Below are 18,056 nucleotides of genomic sequence, written 5' to 3'. Positions count from 1 at the left end.
AGTGAAAAGCCAGAGTTGGAAAGAGCCCCTGAGTCCCAGGAGATGGATCAGGAACAGAGGAGAGAGGCTAGTTAGGCCATTATGAGAGTTTTGAGCTCTTGGGATTTGGGGATCTGCCATTTTTCATCCTTGCATTTCCATTGTTTGATTACAGCCTGTCACATTGCTCCAAAAAAATGGTTGTGCAATGACCTAGTCAGGCTAGGGATTATAAAGGTCTGCATTATACACTGGTAGAAACAAAGAGGAAGATGTTTCCAGAGAAAGGGAAGAGTGAGCATTGACAGCCGTCCTTGATGACTAACTGGATGGAGCGGGTGGGTGCAGCCATGTGGAAGGAAGGAAGTGGGGCGGAATGCTGGAAACCTCTTAGTACAGTGGAAGGAGTGGGCATTGTAGAGGTAGTGGCTCTGGGCACTGCTGTGGAATGGTTTGGGACAAATTTGCAGGTATTGAGGAATCAGTGGACATTGTTTTTTGATGCACTGGAGTTATCTATAAGGTGAAATCTTGAGGGATGGCCCATTTGAGGGCTCTAGCCAGAAACCCACCTCCCAACCCCAGGGGAAAGATTCCTTTTTGGGGAGCCTAGAATTTAAGAACAGGAAGAATGAGCTGCAACCAAAGAAAATGGGGAAGGTGGGGGAAGGTCAGACGGCTGGGAGGGCAATTGAAGAGTTTCTGGGTGTCAGGGATTGACTGGATACCTCATAATTCAGCTTCCTTTTGCTTCCAGGGAAACTAGGTTCCTTTTTCTTTCCTTTTTTGCCAGATTGCTGCTTGTGTATTTGTTTTCTATTGCTGCTGTAACAATTTACTACAAATATCCTATATAATAAAAGCCTAATATGCAAATTGTCCCCTCGGGCTTTCGATCTGGAGACCGGGAGTTTGACTGCTCGCTATGACGTGTGCTGACCACCAGGGGGTGGTGCAGAACATGGTTGGCGCCAGTGACACCGTAAGCTGCGACCTCTGGGGCGGTGGTGACAGGGATGGAGGTGCGGTGAGAATTCGGGGTGTCCTCGGAGCTTGCTCTCACTCCCTCAGCTACCCTCCCCCGGGATACCAGGGCTGTGTGCTGGGGCACTCAGGTACCTGCATGGCCTCTTTCTGGTGAGCTGGGCCGCAGCTGCAGGGACTGCAGGAGCCTGTCGGGCTCCCCTTGGTTTCGAGCAGGAGCCGGTCTTCGAGGCCAGCTGGGAGAGAGCACACTGCCCGCCCCAAACCCAGAGGCCCATGTTGCGCTCCTGACCATGGCGTCCAGCCGCGCTCAGCATATCTCCGCATGGGGACTCGGCCACTGTGACTCAGGCTGCACTCAGCGCATCTCCATGTGGGGACTTGGACACCGTGACTCAGGCGGAGAGGGGTGCATGGGGACCCTGGGGCCCAGGTGCTGCCCAGGGCCCAGAGGTCAGCTGGGACCTGCCCTTCCACACCAGACGCTCATGTTTCCATCACCGGCCAGGCCTACGGACCGCACCCGTGCAGGAATTTTGTGCATGGGGCCTCTAGTAGTGTCATAAAACAACTTAAATTTATCTTATAGTTTCTCTAGATCAGAGTTGTAGGTAGGCTCAGCTGAGTCGTCTGCTTAGGGTCTTACAGGGCTCAAATCAAGATGGTGGCACAGGTGCATTTCTTCCTGGAGGCTTGGGGTAGAATTTGCTTTTAAGCTCATTTGGGTTGTTGAGGAAGTTCAGTTCCATGCAGTTGTCATACTGAAGTGTTCTCATTCCTTGCTGTTAGCCAGGGGTCAGTCTTTGTTCCTAGTGGCTGCCTGCATTCCTTAACTTTTATGTAGCCCCCTCCAGCAAGGGCGGATTCTTCTGCCACATCCCTCTGACTTTAGCCAGAGAAAATTCTCTACTAAGGACTCAAGTAGATTGGGCCCTCTGGGGTAAATCAGGATGATATCCCTGTTTTGAAGTCTGTAACCTTAATTGCATCTGGAAAAGTCCCTTCTGCCATATACTGTGGCATATTCACAGGTTCCTGGGACTAGACATGGACATCTTTGGGGAATCCTTCTGCTCACCACTGCTGGCATGAGCAGTTTCAAAGGTTGTCTTCCTACCCTGATGTGGGTGTCCTCAGTTCTCAGATTTGTGTTCTCTCCAGGGTTCACTTTGAAAGTTGTGATTCTTGGTGCCTTGATTTATTGTGCTCACAGGGTTAAAAATGAGGATTTGGGTTAGGATACTTGACATATTGTTAATTATAATTTTCTTTGGTGTTTATGCTGTTGTTTAAAAGTTGGCCATCTTGGGAAATGCTTTGAACCCAAGTAATTTATAGTTGAGTGAGGGAATAACGAAAGCACAATGAAGAACTGAGAAGTTTCAATGGACGGGAAAGCATCTGTAGCTGGTTCACTGTCTCTGCCTAGCTCTTGAGCATCTACCAAGAGAACAATGCTTCAGAGTGCGGGCTAAATAGCTCCCACTGAGAAAAGCCCCAGTGCCCCTGATGGCAACCAGGAAGTGATTGTTGAGACACTGATTTCAGAGTCCTGACCCTTGGCTTTCTACTGCCTCTAGACTAGGAGTGAGTGACCTGAGGGATGAAAGTCCTCAGTCAACCAGCTGCTCAGGAGTCTGGGGCTTTCTCAGCAGCAACAACAACAGCACCTGCCATGTAATGGACGTGCTGTGCCAAGCCCTGTTGCAGGAATTGACATGTTAGCTCAGTGATTCTTCCTGCTTGCCCTTCCAGTGAATGTACTTACTACTATCATTTTTAAGATGAGGAAACAGGCATAGAAGAGAGGCCACTGCTGCTTGTAAAAGTTATACTCTGCATGTTATACTAGTAAATGAATGCTTGCTGAACTGTAGCAGGACAGGAGAGGCTAACTGCATTTTAACCTTTGAAAGAGAGGTCCCACCTTTTTGGGGTAGAGTGGCAATGGCAGCTGGAAGTTAACCTGAGCCCAGTGCATTGGAAGAGCTGGCTAGAGAAACCTGTTGCAGGTGGGCCTCCTGTTGGCAATTTTAGCAACTCCCCCTTGGGTTGGACTTCAAATAGTGACTGGCCCCTCTGTAACTGTTTGGCACAGCACTGTTGCCACAGCACAGTCAGCCCCTACAGATATTTGGTCTCTGCGGAGGCTGCAGCCAGTCCCAAACCCCACCAGCTTCCTTTTGTAGGTGACCCAACCCACCGACCACAGCTGCAGCCCTTACATCTATTTCTGACTGTTTCTGCCATTCCTGATGAGGTGGCTGTGGCTAGTCCAGGACCCATGTTCTGTGATGGGAAGGACTATGACCACATTATTATCTGTCACAAAGGACAAGGGGGGTACCTGCTCTCTTTAAAGCATTCCTCTGGGCAATAATATTGGTTACATACCCAGAAGGTACATTGTAAAAGGAATTCCAGTGACTTTAAAAATTCAAACTGGAAAATTCAAAATCCTAAAACCAAGTAGTATGGTTAAAGACCCTGTGCCCGTGTACCCACCACTCAGCTTCAGATGGTCAACTCTTGCTAATAGATTCTGCCACCTGCCCCCAATTATTTTGATACTTGGAGTGTTTGGCTGCCCAGTGCCTGTGGATTCAACTCTGAGCCTGGCTCCTTTCTCCTGGCTCTGCACCTGCCCGTCCATCCCACCATACTGTGTTGTCCATGGAGCCTCACAGGAGCCCAGCTCTTTGTCACCCTAGCTGCTCTGTATCCTGGTTTGTTTCCCTGCTTGAGACACCCTTCTTCCTGTGGCTGAGCACAGCAGTCCCATCCTACTCACCTTCCCAGGACACTGGGCCTCCAGTTGCCCTCTGCTTTTTAGTCTGAATCTCTCAGGCCCTGAGCATTTGTGAATCAGAGTTGATCCCTGCCCACCAGGAGTGCTGTGGCCATGTTTAGACTGTGGTGATAATGGGCTAACCTGAAGGGCATTCACCTTAGAGTTGAAGAAAGTGATAGCAGCCCTGACCGGTTTGGCTCAGTGGATAGAGCGTCAGCCTGCGGACTGAAGGGTCCCAGGTTCGATTCCAGTCGAGGGCATGTACCTTGGTTGCAGGCACATCCCCAGTGGGGGGTGTGCAGGAGGCAGCTGATCGATGTTTCTCTCTCATCGATGTTTCTCACTCTCTATCCCTTTCCCTTCCTCTCTGTAAAAAATCAGTAAAATATATTTAAAAAAAAAGAGAAAGTGATAGCAGCACACATGTGATAACACAGGCATCCTCACAAGCTGCTGCTGGGGCACATAAATGAGGTCATTTTTCTGGAAGGTTGTTTGGCAATCTGTTGATTCCAGTAACCTTAAAATGTTCCTTTCCTTAGGTATTTCCTCTAAGGCTATAAGCCAGAGAGTGTTCAAAAAGTCTGGTGGTGATGAGGCTTGTCTCCACATCATGTCAGGAGTGGGACAGGAGAGACAAGTCAGGAGTGGGAGCTGGGTTAGATTTGTTATTGTAGCTGCAGATGGCAGGCTTGGTGCTGCTGTTAAAACCTACGTGGGAGATACTCCATAACACGTTGCTACCGAGAAGAGCAGGTTAGCAAGCAGCACACCATGGTACAGGCTGAGTTTTTTAAATAGATGTCCTTAGCTGATTGAGTGATTTTAATTTTCTTTGTAATTTTTAGTGCATATATGTGTGTGTGTTTTTCTGTTAACAGTAAACATACATCCTTTGTAATCAGAAATCCTTTGAAGATGAGGTAGACCTGTCTGCCAGTGAGGAGGAGGTGGCTGTGTCACAGACTGCTACCAAAAGGCAGAAAATCACCGTGTGCTCTGCCTGCAGGGTAGTGTCCTCTCTCACCTGGGCCCTGAGTGCTAGCACAGCCTTCTTAAGATGATTCTGTCCTTTCCACCTCTGCTAAAAAGCATTCCCCTTTCTATCTGAAACTATCCTTCCAGCTGACACTCCCTCTGTGCTGGTGTGAGAGCCGCAGCCAGAATGCTCCCTCCTCCATGCATTGCCCTCTGGTCACCATCATGACTGGCTCTTCCTCTGTCATTCTTTCTCTTCCCTATTGGAGGTTTGGCATGCCCTTTACCCTCTTCATGGGGTGATGGCTCAGCCCACTGCAGTTCTTACTTCCTCTTCAGTGTGTAGAGCCTTCATTGGCTGCATCCTGGCATGAAATGAACAGATGAACTCTTTTCTGCTATCATTATTATTGTTATTATTTTGGTTTGCAAACAACATTATAAATTCCTTGAGTGTAGGGGCTGTTTTATACCTCCGCATCTCATTTAACTCCTAATGCCTTGGCTCAGACAAGAGGTGTGCACAGTAATTGAAGATAGGGTTGTGGAAAGCAGTGCTGTCTTCTATTCTTGCAGCCTGCCAGGATTTTCTCCATTAGTGCTACCTAAACACTGAACCAACCGCTTCTCCTTCTGAGCCTTTCTTTCTTTTCTTTTTTTTTTAATTGAGACATTTATTTAAAGACAAAGGGGAGAGCAGACTGCTACTAGATGGTTCTGTTTAGTAGATAAGCAGATGAGTACCCAGAGAACAAAGAGGGATGCACTAGGACCTAGGCGGAATCATCTGGAAACCCACCATGAGGAAGACAGTTCTCTCCACTTTAATAATGAACTTCTTCCTAACCTAGGTGGGGGGGCCTGGTAATAAAAGTCTGGGATTTAATGAGTTAAGTATCTCGTAGTGGATTTAGGGTATTGTCTTCCTGGTGCTCATGCTTGATGAATGGTAGCCGAGTCCTGTCTCGCTCCTTTCTCCTGGACACTTTGGCCCCACAGGCTCTTTGCATGGGAATCTGCTAGAGGGATGGGAGCAGGTGGGAATGGGTGAGGTTTGATCTGGCTGCTGGTCAGCCTTTGAGCTGAGCAACTTACGTCCAGTTTGGGAGAGGGACAGCAAGGCAGATGAGTGGCATCGGCCAAGGGTCCTGGACCAGAAAGGCTCCCAGCCTCTGGGGCTCCTGCACTTCCCAGCCTGTGTACCCCCTACTTCTTCCTGTACAAGTTCCAGTGGGCGTGGGAAGGCCATGCTTATTGGTTAAGAAATGGCTTATTCCTGTCCCCACTGTCCTGTTCTGCTCTCCCTTTTTCAACTTCTTTTCAGCCCTCACCAGAGGTGACGTTAGAAGAAGTGATCTGGCTGCTGTGCTGTATATGGGATGGGGCTCCTGTTATAAAAGTAGAAAGAATGCTGGACTTACCCTTAGAATCCCTGGTGGATCACCATAGGTCTGATTTGAGTCATGCCAGGGTGGACTCACGCCTGTGCAAGTGCTGCAGAATCTCTGCCAGGTGCTCTGTAATAGGAATTCAGGCTTGAGGCCATTCAAGTCCAAACCCAAGGATGGGGCATGGGCAGGATCCTGGGGCCAGGGCTCAAGAGCGCTTGCTTATCTCACAAGTAATTCTTACTTATTTTAAAAATATGCTTTTATTGATTTCAAAGAGAGGAAGGGAGAGGGAAAGAGAGATAGAAGCATCAGTGAGAGGAACATCAATCAGCCACCTCCTGAGCGCGGCCCGACCCCCCCGCCCCCACCGGGAATTGAGCCCACAACCTGGGCATGTGCCCCTGTAACCTCGTGGTGCATGGGTCAATGCTCAACCACTGAGCTGCACCCACCAGGCCCACAAGTGTTTCTTTTATATTAAACTAGAGGCCCGGTGCACGAATTCATGCACCAGTGGGATCCCTCAGCCTGGCCTGCGGGATCAGGCCGAAACCGGCTCTCCGACATCCCCTGAGGGGTCCTGGATTGCGAGAGGGCACAGGCCAGGCCCAGGGACCCTACTGGTGCACAATCGGGGCTGGAGAGGGACACGAGAGGTTGGCCAGCCAGGGAGGGACTGAGGGAGGGCTCCAGGGCGTGTCTGGCCTGTCTCGCTCAGTCCCTATTGGCCGGACCCCAGCAGCAAGCTAACCTACTGTTAGCGTCTGCCCCCTGGTGATCAGTGCATGTCATAGTGATTGGTCGACTGTCTGCCCCCTGGTGGTCAGTGCATGTTATACCAAGCGGTTGAGCAGCCTTAGCATGTCATTAGCATATTACGCTTTGGTTGGTTGAACGGACGACCAGACATTTAGCATTTAGGCTTTTATTATATAGGATACTAGTGGCCTGGTGCACGGATTTGTGCACATTGAAAGGAAATTAATTAGAAGAAATATTTTAATATCACTATCCACCCTTTCTTTATAGCAGAAGTGTCAACCAAATTCACGATTGACAATGACAGATCGAAACACACGCGTGAGATTGGAGCTTTATATGTATTGCTCATGCGTGAGTCAACTTAGCCTTTTATAGATATAGAATAAACTTGCTTAATTAGACCTGCTATCTGATGTAGCTAAACTTTTTCCAGCCCAGTGAAGCACTCCAACTTCTCTTTTAGGTAATTGTCAGCAACACAGCAGTAAATATCAACACAAACCAGATTATTATTGTAGATCACGAAGGGAGAACAAAGGGTAAAACATTTAACTGCAGCAGTGTTTGACTATATTCTGTGCAGTGAGAAAACCTGAAGTCATTTTAAAGGTGCACCATTTCTTCTTTTCAGTCGGGTTGTTTCTAAACTTTCTAAATCTCCATTTTCTAGCTAATGAAAAGAAAATAAGATTCCACCGAGTCTTCTATCTACCTACTCCAGGACTTCTGTGAGGATCAAATGAGATGAGGCATGGGAAATGCTTCACAGACATTTGGTTAAAGTGTGAAATGTTTGTTTTTCTTTTCGTGTTTTTTTTTTTAAGTGTGAAATGTTTGCACCTGGCTGTAAAGCAAGTTGTGTTCCTGGGCTGAAGAAACTGCAAGGAGGCTAGTTGTTGCTAGGAAGAGGAAGCCGGGCGTTGCTATGTGATGTCATTACCTGGATAGACACTTAGCATATTAGCCTTTTATATATATAGACTAGAGGCCCAATGCATGAAATTTGTGCAAGAGTAGGTCTTCCTTCCCCTGGCTACCGGCACCGGCTTCCCTCTGGCACCCGAGACCCGGGTTTCCCTCGCAGTCCTGGCTTCCTCCAGAAGGTTGTCCGGGAGGATGTCCAGAAGAATGTCCGGTCTGATTAACATATTTTGCTTTTATTATTATAGATAACAAATCTACAGTGAATGATGTAAGGACATGTACCTTGAGCATGATGCCACCAGATGATTGTTCACACATGTAAATTTCCCCAATACCTGCATCTTGAACAGGTTTAGCACCCAGTAGGCTTCTTCCTGTGCTTCAGCCAGTGCAGACTCTGCCCCACTCCTCTGACTTCCCCAACCATGGAGACATTTGTTCTTAAACTTCCTGTCATTGGAATCATACTCCATGCAATCTTGAATCTGCCTTCTTTCATTAAGCATCATGTCTGTGAACTTTATCCTTGTAGGTAGCAGTTCTTATTTATCCCTTGTGTCATTCCATTGCATGACTCTACCCCAGATGACTTTTCTGTCCTACTCTTAATGGGCGTCAGGGTTACTTCCAGTAGTTGGCTCTGTGTATACAGTTTTGGATCATATTTTCTGATGGGTACATGTGCTTACTCTCTGGGGTGTGACCCAGGGCTGGGTCCAGGGGTGTGGCCTTTACCTGCAGCATGGTCTGCCAAACAGTTTTCTCAGGGGTACCAATTTATGTTCCCACAAGCCATGTAGGGGAGTTCAGCTTTAGACATCCTTCCTAACACCTGGCATTGTCAGGGAACCTGTCTTCATAACTAGCACCCTGTTGATTTTAAATGCACACTCAAATTTGATACCCACTCAATGCAAGTGACAAGAGGAATGGGAAGAATGATTTTGGAGGAGTGAAACTATAAGGAAAGAAGCTGTAGAATTTAGTGACTGTGTGTGTGTTTAAATTCTTTATTGTTGAAAGTATTACATATATCTCCTTTTTCTCCCATTGACCTCTCCCCGCCCACTCCTGCCCCCAGCAGATGCCCTTACCCCCCTTGTGTGTGTGTGTTGTTTGTACATACATGCAGGAAGAAGGGAGGAGAAAGACACATCCTTACCTGAGGATATTTTTCCATTGGTTTTATTATTATTTTTTAATGCTCACCTGAGGATATTTTTCCATTGATTTTTAGAGAGAGGGAAAGACAGAGAGAAATATCAATGTGGATGGGAGAGAAATACATTGATTGGTTGCCTCCTGCACTTGCCCTGAACAGGGCCCTGGCCAGGAAGAGCCTGCAAGCGAGCCTGCCCTTGACCAGAATTGAACCCAGGACCTTTCAGTCCACAGGCTGATGCTCTTTCCACTGAGCCAAACCTGCTAGGGCCCGAGGATTTTTTTCTTTTCTTTTTTAAATTGATTTAAGAGAGAGAGGAAGGGAGAGAGAGAGAGATGTGAGAGAGAAGCATCAATTAGTTGCCTCCCATACTTGCCCTGACTGGGGATCGAACTCGCAACCTAGGTATGTGCTCTGACCAGGAGTCGAACCCACAACCTTTTGGTGTTCAGGACAATGCTCCAACCCACTGAACCGCCCAGCCAGGGTGACTGGGGAGCACTCTTGGAGATAAGTCTCCTCTAGTCTCCTCTTCACAGTCATCCTGTATGTTTGACGTGAGCATTTTACTTATTGTTAAAAGCTCCATTACGTACTTTTCCAAACATTCACAGCAGTAGAGATAATACAAAAATGTCTCCCAGTTACTTCCAGAGTTAACAACACATGGTCATTGTTTTACCTATCCCTCCCCACCCCTTCCTGGACTGTTTGAAATAACATCCCAGACTGTATGATTTCAAATGCCAATACTTGAGTGCAGATCTTTAAAAGATAGGGCTTTCTCTCTACTCCCAAATACCACAAAATCATGTGAGATAAGCATTTTAATAAATTCTTGGGTTGGCAGAGAGTGTCAACCATTCTATGTGGTTGCCTGATAGTAATTGGGACATGCTTGGGCCTGGGACTGGGGGAGCCAGAGTGGTTCCAGGCCTGGAGCCCAGAGGCCAGTGCCTGGACAGGGATCAAGAGGCCTCCTGGTTCTTTTGAGGCCAAACCTTAGAGAAGTTTGGGTAGTCTTCTGTACTAGCTCAATCAAGTAACAACATGCCCTTTTAAGGCCAGTGGTGTCTTCCACGTTTTTTTGTTTGTTTGTTTGTTTTTTAAAATTATTTTAGAGAGAGAGGAAGGGAGAGGCCTAGAGAGATAGAAACATCGACTGGCTACCTCCTGCATGCCTCCTACTGGGGATCGAGCCCCCAACCTAGGCGGGAATCGAACCGGTGACCTTTTGGTTCATGGGTCGATGCTCCAGCCAGGCAGACTGTGTTGTCTTCTTTAGGAGTAGTTCTTTTCTTTTCTTTTTTAAATATATTTTATTGATTTTTTACAGAGAGGAAGGGAGAGGGATAGAGAGTTAGGAACATCGATGAGAGAGAAACATCGATCAGCTGCCTCTTGCACACCCCCTACTGGGGATGTGCCTGCAACCAAGGTACATGCCTTTGACTGGAATCGACCCTGGACCCCTTCAGCCCGCAGGGCGATGCTCTATCCACTGAGCCAAACCGGTTAGGGCAGTAGTTCTTTCATTGATACAGTTCATTGCGAATTGAGAAATCTTGAGAGCAGAAATTGGAGCACTTAATCAAACAAAATGAAAGTAATTGTGAAGAGAAAATGTTCTAATTGTGAAGAGAAAATGTTTTAAGTTTCTTGTGTTTATATGATTAAAAAGTTTATTTTTACAAGACTAAAATAACCCTTTTCTACATGTAGGTAGGTGGTTAACTTCTGAAATACCTATTTTTATCTTGTTAAAAAAACACTTTTGCCCTGGTTGGATGGCTCAGTTGGTTGGAGCATCATCTGTATACCAAAATGGTTGAGGGTTCAATTCCCAGTCTGGCACATACCTAGTCCTGATGCGTACAGAAGGCAACTGATCGATGTTTCCCTCTTTCACTTTGATATTTCTCTCTCTCTCTCCCCTCCCTCCCTTTTCCTCTCTAAAATGAATTTAAAAAGCCCTGGCCAGTGTGGAGTGTTGTCCCATCAACTAAAAGGTGGCAATTTCAATCTCTGGTTGGAGGGCGGGTGTGCTAGAGGTAACCAATCGATGTTTCTCTCTCACATTGATGTTTCTCTTTGTCTCTCCCCTATCCAATAAATAATAAATAAAAGCAATTTTTTAGAAACCCATATTCTTGGGTGGGAATAAAAACAAAACAAAACAAAACACTTTTATGGTTCTTTAAAAAGTCAGAGAACCAGATGCAGAAGTGTGCTAGCAAAGAAAAGGAGACGTTACAGTCTGGGCTGTAGTTTGGACAACATGTTTCCAGCTACCTGTGAGGTCTAGAAGGGCTCCCTCCCCGTCGGGGCCAGATGTTTGCTTTGGTTACTGCTGGTGACTGTGTCTCATTTTTTCCTGCCTCCAAGGTGAAACCACTTGGGCCCTGGTGCACTAAATCACTGCCTGTTGCAAAATGGGAGAAGAACAACAGAGGTGCAAGGAGGCTGCTCTGTAGCTATCTGTGGACCTGGTCAAGGTTGCTTAACCAGCCTGAAAGGTCTTGCACTGGTGGAGGACAAGGAAGGGGCTTTTCCAACTGTGGGTATGGTGAGGTACCTCCCAGGTGTGTGGGGATGGTGGGAAGATTGCTTTGCCAGTACCTCTCTGACTGTACTCAGACTAAGCAGCCCACTGGGAGAACTGTAAAATGAATGTGTGGTAGTCTTTTTAGGACACTCCTGGAAGTCAAAATTGCTGATGAAATGGAAGCTTCCGCCCTGACCGGTTTGGCTCAGTGGATAGAGCGTCAGCCTCTGGACCGAAGGGTCGCAGGTTCGATTCTGGTCAAGGGCATGTACCTTGGTTGCAGGCACATCCCCAGTATGGGGCGTGCAGGAGGCAGCTGATCGATGTTTCTCTCTCATCGATGTTTCTAACTCTCTATCCCTCTCCCTTCCTCTCTGTAAAAAACCAATAAAATATATTTTAAAAAAAGAAAAAGAAATGGAAGCTTCCTGTCTCCATGTTGACAGAGTAATGAAGTTTAGATGGGTGAGGGAGACATTTTCCCCCCCTATCTTTTCTTTTTTATTGCTTTGAGAGAGAGAAAGGAACATCGATTTGTTGTTCCACTTATTCATGCATTCATTGGTTGCTTCTTATATGTGCCCTGACTGGGGATGGAACCCTCAACTTTCTCATATCAGGACAATGCTCTAAACAATTGAGCTATCCGGCCAGGACAGAGGGTAGCTGGGGTTCATTGAGTATTTCTCTATGGCAGTATTTCTTTGTGGCACACTTTTTAGGTGAATTTTATCATTTAACTTTTTTTTTTTTTTTAATATATTTTATTGATTTTTTACAGAGAGGAAGGGAGAGAGATAGAGAGTCAGAAACATCGATGAGAGAGAAACATCGACCAGCTGCCTCCTGCACATCTCCTACTGGGGATGTGCCCGCAACCCAGGTACATGCCCTTGACCGGAATCGAACCTTGGACCTTTCAGTCCGCAGGCCGACGCTCCATCCACTGAGCCAAACCGGTTTCGGCATTTAACTTTTAATTACTTTCTATTTTAACAAAATGATATATGCACATAAATGTTAAAAGTCAAGGAATTGCCCAGCCAGTGTGGCTCAGTGGTTGAGCATCGGTCCATGCACCAAGAGATTGCTAGTTTGATTTCCGGTCAGGGCACATACCCGGATTGAGGACTCGATCCCCAATGGGGTGTGTGCAAGGAGACAGCTGATCAATGTTGATGTTTCTCTCTCATTGATGTTTCTATCTCTCTTTTCCTCTCCTTTCCTCTCTCTAAAAAAAAAAAAAACAACTAAAAAAAATCATGGCCCGGCTGGTGTGGCTCAGCAGTTGAGTGTTGACTCAGGAACCAGGAGGTCACCAGTTTGATTCCCAGTCAGGGCACATGCCTGGGTTGTAGGCTCGATCGCCAGTATAGGGTGTGCAGGAGGCAGCTGATCAATGCTTCTCTCTCATTGATGTTTCTATCTCTCTATCCCTCTCCCTTCTAATCAATAAAAATATATTTTTAAAAAATCATGGTGGTTCCCTACTCAGGAAGTCCTCCTCTGTGACTCTTCTTTCTTCCGGTGTATTCCTGTGACTCTAAGTATGTGCATGTGCTGCTTGAGTCATCCCGTTTATGAGTTTTATGAATTATCTATTGTCTTTCTGTATAGCTCCCATTACCCGGATGTTATCTCCTCTTCGCTCTTGGCCTGCTAGTGTTTTACCTTCTGGCTAAATGGGTAATGAATGTTTATGTTTTATGCTTACACAAATGATATTCACAGCTGAGCATATTGGCATACTGTGATGTTTGTTTTTTTCTCCCAGAAAAAATTGCCTTCTTAAAATGTGCCTGGTTTTCTGTGTACCTGTGGTTAACTCTTCTCCTATCTTCTAGTTGTCTCTCGGTCAGTTGCCCCTGTGCTCAGTGCTGGCAGGCTGTTAGTGCCAGCTTTTCCCCTGGACTTCCCTGCCGGAGCCCTCACCGGCAGTGGCCAGAGGTGTGGTGAGGATGGCCCTCAGTGTGCTTGTGTCTCAAGTTGCATGGCTGCATGACTCTGGTGTTGGGTCTCCTTTTATGTGTCCTGTGCCTTGTTCTTTTGGTTCACTCCTTTGTTCTGGAGAAAGTGCTCATGGAAATTCAGTTTCTGTAGGCTGTGGCAGTTTGCATGCACATGGACTTCTAGGTTGGACGTACTTCCTCAAGGATTGAAAAGCATGTCCCATTCCACTGCTTTCTTGTTTCCAGTGCTGCTGTTGTGATGGCCAGTGCCTCTTGGTGACTTGCCTTGGAAGGTTCCTTTGAGTCATTTCATGGGAATCTAATTCCCTCCATTTCCTATGCTCACTCTTTCCAATGTTTGAATGAGTGTTTGAATGTTGGTCCTTTGGACTATTTTCTTTTTAAAATATGTTTTTATTGATTTCAGAGAGAAGGAGAGAGAGAAACATCAGTGATGAGAGAGATCATCGAATGGTTGTCTCCTGCATGTGCCCTGACTGGGAGTCGACCTCCTGGTTCAAGGGTTGATACTCAACCACTGACCCATACTATCCAGAACCATTTTCTTTATCTCTCTCTCTCTCTTTTTTTTAACCCTCACCCAAGGACATGCTTGAGAGAGAGAGAGAGAGAGAGAGAAAGAAACATCGATTGGTTGCCTGTGTATGTGTCCTGACCAGGGATTGAACCCGCAACCTGGGTATGTGCTTTGACCGGGAATCGAACCAGCAACCTTTCAGTGTACAGGACTACGCTCAACCAACTGAGCCACTCCGGCCTGGCCCATTTTCTTGACTTTATATCCGCTGTTACGCATCTCTTTGTCTTTTAGTTCTGCTCTTTCGGAGATTTCCTCAATTTTATCTCTGACTTTTCACTGTAACATGTTTTTATTATAAGAATGCTTTGTTTTTTATAATCTGATTTTTTCTATTTTATGGCATCCTGTTCTTGTTCAGTAGATGCAATGTCTTTTCTATATGAATAATAAAGATAATTTCTTGACATTTTCTTCTTCCTGCTGAGTTTCTGATAGCTCCAAGTAACATTTCTCATGGGGTCTTTATCTGTCACATTGGGGTGTCCTGGAGCCCTTGGTTGGCTGCTCACTCCAAGAGAGGGGACACTGTGAAGGTGAGTGGACACTGCACATACTAGAGGCTCATGTAGCTTCAGGTTCTCTGAGTCTTTCTTCTAGAATATGGTCTTCCAAATGCTGGGCTGAGGTGAAGGCCTGGGTGCCAGCATGCTGGGCGCTGCACGGGAGGAGGCTGCAGGCAGGTGGGCAGGTGAGTGGGTGGGTCTCAGCAGTTAGGGTGGATCTAGTCATTCGGATGGGCATGCAGCCCACTTCTTTCATTATCCCCCCGTGCCTTCTCCACTGGTGGGTTGACCCTCTAGTCCAAGGATTTTCCGTTTTATGCTTTTTCGGAGAATACCTCTCTAGTGGTTTCTTGATGTGAGGGTGGTAACCTAACAGTGTAAGTGGGGGAAGGAATATGGGGGTGTCTTTCACACAGGAATCCTTCCATTCATCCTTGGTCCTGAGCCATGCAAATATCTGGGCTGTCACCTGGTTGTTTCTCAGTCCTGCTTTCTTGGTTGGCTTGCTGTGTCCATCACCACTTGGCCATCAACTAGCTTTTCAGTCTCCAAAACTGTTGGGGCCACCACTTCATTCTTCCCATCTTTGTGAGTTTGTGTTAAGGGAAAAATGAAATTATTTTTTTCTGTGATTTTAGTGGTGTTTTGGGGTAGAACAAAATTAGATGTGTGGGTTCAGTTCCTCATTTGTTGTGGGGAATGTATTTATTGGATCGTGACTTAAGCTAGCTTAATTTAAGTCAAGTACCTTACTCCTTATATGGCTTTGTTCTTTTGCAGATAAGAGTTCCTCTTTTCAGGAAGCCAGACATTACATTTGGAACTATGTATTTTTCATTGTGACTGGTCCTTTATCATTCTGCTCTCAAAATAAATTTCTGGCCGAAACCGGTTTGGCTCAGTGGATAGAGCGTAGGCCTGCGGACTGAAAGGTCCCAGGTTCGATTCCGGTCAAGGGCATGTACCTGGGTTGCGGGCACATCCCCAGTAGGAGATGTGCAGGAGGCAGCTGGTCGATGTTTCTAACTCTCTATCTCTCTCTCCCTTCCTCTCTGTAAAAAAATCAATAAAAAAAATATAAAAATAAATAAATAAATAAATAAATTTCTGATTTCAAAAAAATTTGGCCTCTAAGAGAGTATTATATTTGGGGGGAACAAACCAAAACAGAAAAAAATACTTTTTTTTTCTGTTTTGTTTTGTTAAGCCTCGTCTGAGGATATTTTTCTATTGATTTTTAGGGAGAGTGGAAGAGAGAGGGAAAGACAGAAAAACATCGATGTGAGAGACATCGGTTGGTTGCCTCCTGTACGCTCCCTGACCAGGGCCTCAGTCCGGGAGGAGCCTGCAACCAAGGTACAAGCCCTTGACTGGAATCAAACCCGGGATCCCTTGGTCCATAGGCCGATGCTCTATCCACTGAGCAAGACTGGCTAGGGCAAAATTACAGTGAAAAACAGATCCTTTCTGAATTGAAAATATGAAACCCATAGATATGACAAGAATCAATCAAGGTTGTACTTCCCTCTAAGCGCTGATGTGGTGATTTGCTTTCCTTCCAGTGTATCTTCACTTACTTCCTGGCCCTTCTCCTGAAGGTGGGCTCAGGGAATTCCTTGGAGCTAGAGCTGGGCAGATGTGCCCAGGTGGCATTTAGGGAGGGTGGGACAGTTCTTTTTTATGCTGGCCTGAGCTGTGCCTTACCAAACATAGAGCACCCCTGGGCTGCCCCACAAGCGCTGGGAGCTTGCCCCCATACATGCAGGCCATTGCACAGGTTGGGGGTGAGGGTGGGATGGGCACTTCCCTGAGCACCCCGGAAAGGCAGCAGGGCTGCCAGAGCCTCACCCTTCACATATCAGGGCTGAGCTTGAGCTGCCGAGGGCCTGGATTATCAGGGCATCTGTTCTTGTTTCTCTTGTAGATAGGTGGTTGGTAAAAGCGTGGTAGAAATCTTTTTTAATCTGGCAAAATTTTTACCCCTTTATGGTGTCTACTTTTTTTTTTTTTTTTACAATTTTTTTAAATCTTTATTGAAAATGTTACATATGTCCCCTTTTTTCTCCCATTGACCCCTTATAGCCTACCCCCACCCCAGGTCTCCCATATGGTGTCTACTTTTGGTAATGTGCTTAGGAAAGCCTTCCTCATCTCACTGTTGCATAACTATTCTCTTGTTGTCATCTGCTACATTTTTTTTATCTGCTACTTTTATGAGTGGGGTTTTTTACACACACAGGGTCAAGGGTTACAATACGAGCTTCGAGCTCACCAGGAGGCTTCTCTTGGAGGGTAGGTGGGGCTGGCAAAAACTCCTGCCCCATGAGAAGTCAGTGGGTTGATGGATATTGTGGTTCTCAAATCAGGCAGAGGTTTCCTCTGGGCAGAATGAAAGTCTGTCACATGGATGGATGGGCAGAAGGTGTCCTGTGCACCTGAGGACAGGAGGTTGAGTCTGTGACTCAGGGAGGAAAGAAACTGCTTTAGACACTAGCCGGAGACCAGAGGAGCTCACTCTCCTGGGAACTCAAGCATTCATTCAGCGATCAGAAAAGAAGTTTGACCCCGGAAAGAGGGCAGCGTTGAAGAGGGTGACCTTGTGAGAGGTGAGAGGGCCTGTGCATGTGAACCAGGACCGTCAGGAATGGAGTGTGGGCGGGGGAGAGTCTCTTAAGAAATGGGCAGCCCACAGGGGCCACAGAGCTGGGCACCCAAAGGGCACATTTCCAGGTCGTTCAAGGTTCCAGTGGGAACAGCTCTGCCTGAGGGAGCTGCACACGCTCACTGCTGTCATGTAGGAAAGAGGAGACACACATGTCATCACTTATTGGAGGTTTTTTGAGATGCAGTCTTACTGTGAAGTGCGGTGGACTATTCTCTGACTGATTTATTCAGCACACATTCGTGCTTCTTGTGTGCCAAGTGCCGGACGATGTTAACTTTTGTAATCCTCAGAACAGCCCTGTGAGGTGGCACTGTCACCATCTTCTCTCTGCATGAGGAACGCAGGCTCTACAAGGTGGTGCCTTATCCAGGGTCACCAGCTGTGGGGAGGGCTTGTGAGGGGCGGACTGGGGCATTAGCACACTTTGAGCATGTGTTCATGCATACCTTCCCAAGCACACGCAGTTTGCTGGTTTTTTGCATTATCCTGCACTGATTCAGATTACAAGGACTAGGACTGTTTCAGTTGAGTTTTCCAATTTGGAGTCATGGGAAAGGTGAGGAAGAGCAGGACGTGCTGAGGCTGGGCCTGTCCCCACATCCTGGCCCCGTCTGTCCACTATCCTGGCCACAGTCCCTCAGAGTGCTCCTTTACGGAGGGGACGCACTTGGGGGATGGAGTGCCTCTCCCAAGACCTAGAGCTGGCCAGTGGCCAGGTTGGAATTTGAGCCCCGATCTGTATATTTCCGTAGCTCAGGCCCTTCCTCCTCTTTCTACTTCCTGCCAGGTCCAGCTGGCCAGCACTTCCGCCTGCCCCAGCAT

At 46.8% G+C, this 18,056-nt stretch overlaps 1 protein-coding gene across 2 annotated transcripts in view; it reads left to right on the top strand.

The window, feature by feature from the left end:
* Window positions 1-7,654: 7,654 nt before the first annotated feature.
* MED15 (mediator complex subunit 15) overlaps window positions 7,655-18,056 on the top strand; it is a 53,128-nt gene continuing 42,726 nt past the window's right edge. Inside the window, exon 1 of one of the 2 annotated variants that reach the window (XM_014547117.1) lies at window positions 7,655-7,676. The gene's annotated coding sequence lies outside the window, so the exon portion shown is untranslated. Of the gene's footprint in view, window positions 7,677-8,108; window positions 8,128-18,056 lie in introns of those variants that run through there. The other variant, XM_014547115.1, reaches the window with a different exon arrangement.

Source organism: Myotis brandtii, unplaced genomic scaffold (genome assembly GCF_000412655.1).
Source record: "Myotis brandtii unplaced genomic scaffold, ASM41265v1 scaffold463, whole genome shotgun sequence".
Classification (NCBI taxonomy): Eukaryota; Metazoa; Chordata; class Mammalia; order Chiroptera; family Vespertilionidae; genus Myotis; species Myotis brandtii.
This window is presented reverse-complemented; position numbering and strand designations above follow the sequence as displayed.